The sequence below is a fragment of the Protopterus annectens genome, chromosome 16.part0 (genome assembly GCF_019279795.1).
Source record: "Protopterus annectens isolate FY-2018-M chromosome 16.part0, PAN1.0, whole genome shotgun sequence".
Classification (NCBI taxonomy): domain Eukaryota; kingdom Metazoa; phylum Chordata; order Ceratodontiformes; family Protopteridae; genus Protopterus; species Protopterus annectens.
The window spans coordinates 775,393,363-775,399,706 of record NC_056750.1 but is presented as its reverse complement, the minus strand read 5'-3'; positions in this window follow the sequence as shown (position 1 = coordinate 775,399,706).

Genomic DNA, 6,344 nt, shown 5'->3' with positions numbered 1-6,344 from the left:
AGAAATGGTGTCGGATGTTTCTTGAACACCGGTCTCTGAAGGAAATTCTATAACCGACTCAGAAGCGGCCTCCGGGGCCGAGGTTGTCGGTTGTGCGGTTTCGACGGACGGAAGTACCAAGGACTCTGTTTCAGCCGAAACCGAGACACTCGCGGTAGGCCTAGGCGTGGTTTCAGATGAAACCACGGTCCGCGTGTCAGTCCTTGTCCTTCCGTTTTTTGGCTAAATGAGAAGTCGGAGTCTCCGACAGCATATTGTAACAAAAACTAGCCCCAAAAAACTCCTCTGCAAACTCCGCCCGACGCCTGAGTGCGTCGATTGAAGGAAGCACAGGCTGAACAGGCCGAGACGTCGTGGTCTGGGCCTAGGCAGGGGAGGCAGTAAGAGTGGAAATCCTTATGAGGTATTTGTTTCCCACAAGTTAAGCAATTATTAACTTTATCTGACATCGGCTGAGGCAAGAAAGAGTCCCCAACGGGGTACTTAGCTTTTGAAGTTTTCGGTAGCTGAAGTTACAGGAGCTGGCCGACCAGCACTTGCGAACTGCTTCTGCTTCGGGCACCACGCGGCAAGAAAGACTGAGGAAGATGGCGTCGGCTGACGCTTTTATACCCCAGGCGCAGGGGTATAAAAGGGCGTCGGGGAAAGGGCGACATCAGCCGATGCCGGACCCAGACTTTGGAATCCGGCCGACCGAAGGGCTGCCTGAGGCAGGACAACCCATATGTAAGGACTGCAGATGCATCCTTGAAGGACATCATTCCATGTTAGTTGTCTTCATCTCGCCTTCTTTCTTGCTGGTTGGGATCGAAGCCGATCCTCTGCTCCGACTCGGCCATCTTCAATAGCTCAAGAGCTGTTTACTGGCTCGAGGCTACCCCTTATCCCATGATGCCTAGCGATAGCTACCCAGATCTCATTTGAAATAGCTAACTCCAGACCTAGAAAGAGAAAAAAAACAGTCCAAAACAAACAGGTTGACTGTACCTGCCATATTCTCTAAGTCAGTAGAGGAAACAAACCAGAGAACACCCAGCCAGTGAAATAAGAACTCCTCTCGGTCCAACAAGAGAGGGGGACGGACGGTAGGATGCAAGAAAGAAGGCAAGATTAAGACAACTAACATGGAATGTTATGGTAGGTACATAACTTCTTTATGTTAAGTTGTCTATCTCACCTTCGTTCTTGCTGGTTGGGACAGCGTCCCTAGCACCTACAATCCTGGGTGGCTCATTGGAACAGACTCTTCAGAACAGTGGAACCAAAGTCAGCTCTGCTCCTGGAGACCATATCCAGCTTGTAATGAGAAATAAAGGTATGAGGATTTGCCCACGTAGCAGGTGCACAGATAGAATCCACGGGCATCATAGACTGAAAGGCTACAGAGGTGGCCAAGGCCCTAGTAGATAGGTAACTCTTTGTTCCTTAACTGATAAATGGAAGTAATAGTGTGAGACAACCATCTAGATAAGGTCACCTTGGAAACTGAGAGACCTTGTTTGCCTAAGGCACAGAAAGGAATAGCTGGTCCGACTTCCTTATTTCCTTAGTTCTGTGCAGGTAAAAACGCAATTGTCTATGAACGTCCAATTGGTGTAATTTGTATTCTGCCTTGTTGGTGTGATTAGAGAAAAAACACAGGAAGGTCTATAGATTGGTCTAAATTATTTTCTGAGCAGACTTTAGGAAGAAAAGAAGGATTAGTCCTCAGAGCAACCCTATCCTTATGAAAAACCAAGTATGGAAAACTAGCACATAGCACCTGAAGTTCGGAGACGTGTCTGGCTGAAGTAATAGCTATCAGAAAGAAGGTCTTCCAAGATAAAAACTTAATGGAGCAGGACACTGCTGGTTCAAAAGGGGGCATAATTAAGGAAATCAGGACCAAATTAAGGTCCCAAGGAGGAGGGGGATCTCTCAATGGAGGCCTAAGGAGAGTTGTCCCTCTCAAAAAAGCTTTACAGAGCTTATGAAACATAATGTTAGAATTTGACAACATGAAAGTTAGAAATGGCCGCTAATTGAACCCTGATTGTAGCAGAAGAGGACCCGGAATGAAAAAGTTGTGCTAGGAATTCCAGAATTTCGTGGATTAGGGCTGAAAAGAGATCTATGTTCCTAGCCTCTGCCCAACAAGAAAAACGTTTCCATTTACTAGCATAAGTTTTCCTGGTTGTGGACTTGTGAGAGGAGACAATAATCTCACGTACAGCCGGGGAAATGCTGGGAAGCCTGGCTAAGGTTGGAAGTGGAGCAACCAAGCTGTGAGCTGGAAAGTTTGGAGGGATTGATGCAACCCGCCTGATTGATGAATCAGTAGATCTGGAATCAGGTCCAGAGTCCAGGGCTGATCAAGAAGGTAATGGTGCAGGAACGGGAACCATATCTGTCGAGGCCATTAGGGGGCAATGAGGATCATTTTCAACCCAACGATATTGGTTTCTGTTAGAGTTTCCGTATCAGGGGAAACGGAGGGAAGACATAAAGAAGTCCCTGAGGCCAATCGTGGACTAGAGCGTCTCTGGGTGTGTGACCTGGAAGCGGAAGAAGGGAGAAGTAGTTGCTGCATTTGCAGTTGAAGGGGGTGGCAAAAAGATCGCAGCAAGGCTGTCCCCCATTTGCAGAAGATAAGATCCGCAACTTCCTGATTCAGAGACCACTCGTGAGGCATGAGGATAGCTCTGCTGAGCCTGTCCGCTATGACGTTGGACCTCCCAGGGATGTGCGTCGGAATCAGAAAACGTTGGGAAGAAACTGCCCACTGCCACAGTCTGAGTGCTTCTCGACACAGGGGGTAGGATTTGTTTCCGCCCTGCTTGTTGATGTACCACACCACTGACATATTGTCTGTTTGAATTGCAATGGTCCCGGAAGAAAGAGAGTCCTGAAGGGCTTGCAACGCCAGCAGCACGGCTCTCGTTTCTAGGACGTTTATGTTCAGATGGTACTCGTGAAGTTGCCAAGTGCCTTGGACTGTCCTGCCTAGATAATGCCCCCCCCACACCCTATCAGGGAGGCGTCTGTGGTCACTGTGGCTACTGGAGGGGGCTGAATGAAGGGTCTGCCCTGAGTCACTAGTGGGGAGATCATCCACCATGAAAGGTGCCTTTTGCATGCTTCTGTAATCAGGATCATGTGAGACATGGGCAGCTCTTGGAAAGACCATTGTGTGAACAGAAGCCACTGAAGGATCCTGATATGAAAGCGGGCCAGTGGGATTAGAAGATTGGCTGCAGCCATGGAACCCAGAGTTTGAAGGATGAACCTGACTTGGATCCTTTTGCTCTGCATTAGAATCTGTACTTGCTGATGAACTATAGACACCCTTTCTAGCGGTAGCCTTGCAAACATGTTCCTTGTGTCCAAGTCTGCTCCTATGTAAGTGATAGATTGACAGGGCAACAAGGCAGACTTTTCGAAGTTTATTGTAATGCCTAGCTGGAAGCAGATTGTGATTGTGTAGTCCTTGGCTTGTAGGAGTTGATGCCTGGTAGTAGCAGTGAGGAGCCAGTCATCTAGATATGGAAACACCTGGAAACCTTGACGTCTCAGGTGAGCCGTGACCACTGCCATACATTTGGTGAACACCCTGGGGGCTGTGGTGATACCAAAGGACAGAGCTCTGAACTGATAATGACTGGCTCCCAGCTGGAAGCGAATCTTCTGGAGCGCCTGTCCATCTTGATACGGTAGTACGCGTCCTGAAGATCTATCGATCATATCCAATTGTCCTGACCCAGAAAGGGTAGAATGGACTGTAGCGTGACCATCCGAAACTTTGTTCTTTGTACAGACCCGTTTAGTCTGCTGAGATCCAGAATTGGTCTCCAGTCCCCTGTCTTTTTTGGTACCAAAAAGAACCTTGAGTAAGTTCCGGATCCGTGCTGGTCTGCCGGGACTTCCTGGATGACTTTTTTTTTTTTTTTTTTTTTTTTTAGCAGTTTTGAAACTTCTATTACTGCTTGGTCCTTCAGATTGGGTGGAACATCTGGAAGGGATTTCTTTAATGGTAAGGGGGGTGATGGAAGGGAATTTTGTAATCTCCGTATATAATGGACCGTACCCATCTGTCTTGCGTTAAATTTTGCCAGGCTTTTGGGTACAGTGAAAGTCTTTCCCCGACTGCTTCCAGAGATGAGCAGCCGGGCAACCCTTCAGGGATGCTGAAAGGGCTTATCAGAGAAAGATTCTCTGTTGCCCTGGTTCTGCGGACCCCCTCTGCCATGAGGGCGACATCTGTTATTGTTTCCCCCTCTGCCTCTGGAGGAAAAATTGCTACGTGTGTCAGGCATGGCTCCCTGGGGTTTTCGGAACCACATCTTGCCATTCTTCTGCCCTTTGGGGTAAGGTCTAGAGGGAGTGGAAAAATGGGGTCCCACGGCAGAGAGAGTCTTGCCTTCTTGCTCACACCTAGTCAAAGCGTCTTTCACCTGTCGTCCAAAAAGAAAGGAACCATCAAAGGGGGTGTTGGTGAAGGACGCTCGAAAGGGTTCCGCAAAGTTACACAGCCGCATCCATGCATGCCTCCTAAGGGACACACCCGTACCTGCGGCTCTATTCGCACCATCGGCTGCATAGGAAATGAGCCTCATGGAGGAGTTAACTACAGAATTAGGCGTCGCCAGCTGGGAAGCTACTTTAGCTTGAGCTCCCCCAGCTGATGGATCTTGTAGGGTATCTCCAAGCTCTTTGAGGAGATCCCTCTGAATCTGGGTAAAATGATAGAAGTAGTTTAGTGACCTCATAGAGAAGGTCGCTGAAGTGAACATTCGCTTCCCGTATCTATCCATCGTCCTAGACTCCTTGTTAGGGGGATGGACAGACGAAGAGGTCTCCGCTAACTGGTTTTTGGTGGCTGCTGCTACCACCATGGCATCAACAGGAACACCTTTAGTAAGGAATTGCTTATCCTGGGGTGCTGTGATGAATTTACCAGGTCTCCTCGGAGTTGATTCCACTGTACCCAGAGCTGACCAAGCCTTTCGAGCCACCACTGCCATAAGTGGATCGAAAGGCGGAGAAACCCAGGAGGTGGAAGGTCGGGAACCAAAAGCATCCAGAAATACAGACTCATCCTCAGTAGGGGCTAGGGGATTCCAATTAGGATGTCCGAGAAGGAAACATCTTCAGAGGGGGATCTCGGGGACCCTTCCGAATCATCTAAGTCTGTATCAGAAGTGACAGATTCGGGGGAGTCAATGTGCTTCCTCTTGCACTACTTCTTACGCGGTGGCTCCTCTGAATGATCAGGGGAGGCCTTGGAAGAAGATGAAATACCCAATGGGGTGTCCTGGAGCATCGGTTCCCTATACTTGGGGCCTGGAGGAGGAGCAGAGGTTGGCACAGGCACTACAAGGGACGGAGCCGGTGGGGCTGATAGTGGAGCTGACTCAGTGGCCAGCACACTCCTCATGACATCGAAGGCATCCCTGTCACGATGCAGAGAAAGCTCTGGTTCCGAGGAAATAGGAATCTTTCTTCGCACCGAGGGAGATGGCTCCGAGGCCGATGTAGGAGCAGAGCTCACCTGCGCTACAGCTCCGAGAGGGAGAACGGGGTCAGACAAGGGTCCGATGCCACTCGCCCCCTCGGAGCCAACGAGGGAGCCCCGGCACCCAGATCCCTCAACAGACGGCACCACCGAGGGGATCAGAGCCGATGTCGGAACCGAAGGAGATAGAGTTATCGGAGCAGACTGTTCCACTACTCGAACCCCAACGAACTCCAGGTCCGAACTCATTGGAGTCAGAGGAACATCGAGAGAAGTGGATGGAGCCGACACCTGTTGAGGAGGGCTGGACAACATCTTGGCAAGTGCCTGCGACTTTAGCAACCTACTGACCACTCTCTCCACATCGTGATCCGACAGCCTAGAAGATAGAGGGGAGTGAGAGGATCGGTGACTATGCTTGCTCTGAAGTAAAGGAGACCGAGGAGCCGAATGCACCGATTCTAGTGAAGGGGATCTCAGCCTCTTGTGGCTCCGCAATGGCTCCGAAGTCTCAGACGGAGCCGACTGAGAGATTGTCTTGTCGGTGCCAGCCGGAACCGAAGTGGAAGGTAAAATCTGAACCGAAGACAGCTCCGAACTTGGAGCCGACGGCTTGGTGGGTTTACGGGATATCACAGGCTGAGAGCTCTTGGCTGGTGAATCCTGGGGTTTTAAAAGACCCCTAAGAATAAGTTTATTCTTACGCTTCTGCAGGACTCTTGGACTAAAGGCATGGCATATAGAACAAGAGTCCTGCAGGTGCACAGCGCCTAAACAATAGATGCAAGAAGTGTGCCCATCTGTCAGAGACATTTTCTGACAGCATGAGTCCACACTTCTTGAACCCAGAAAC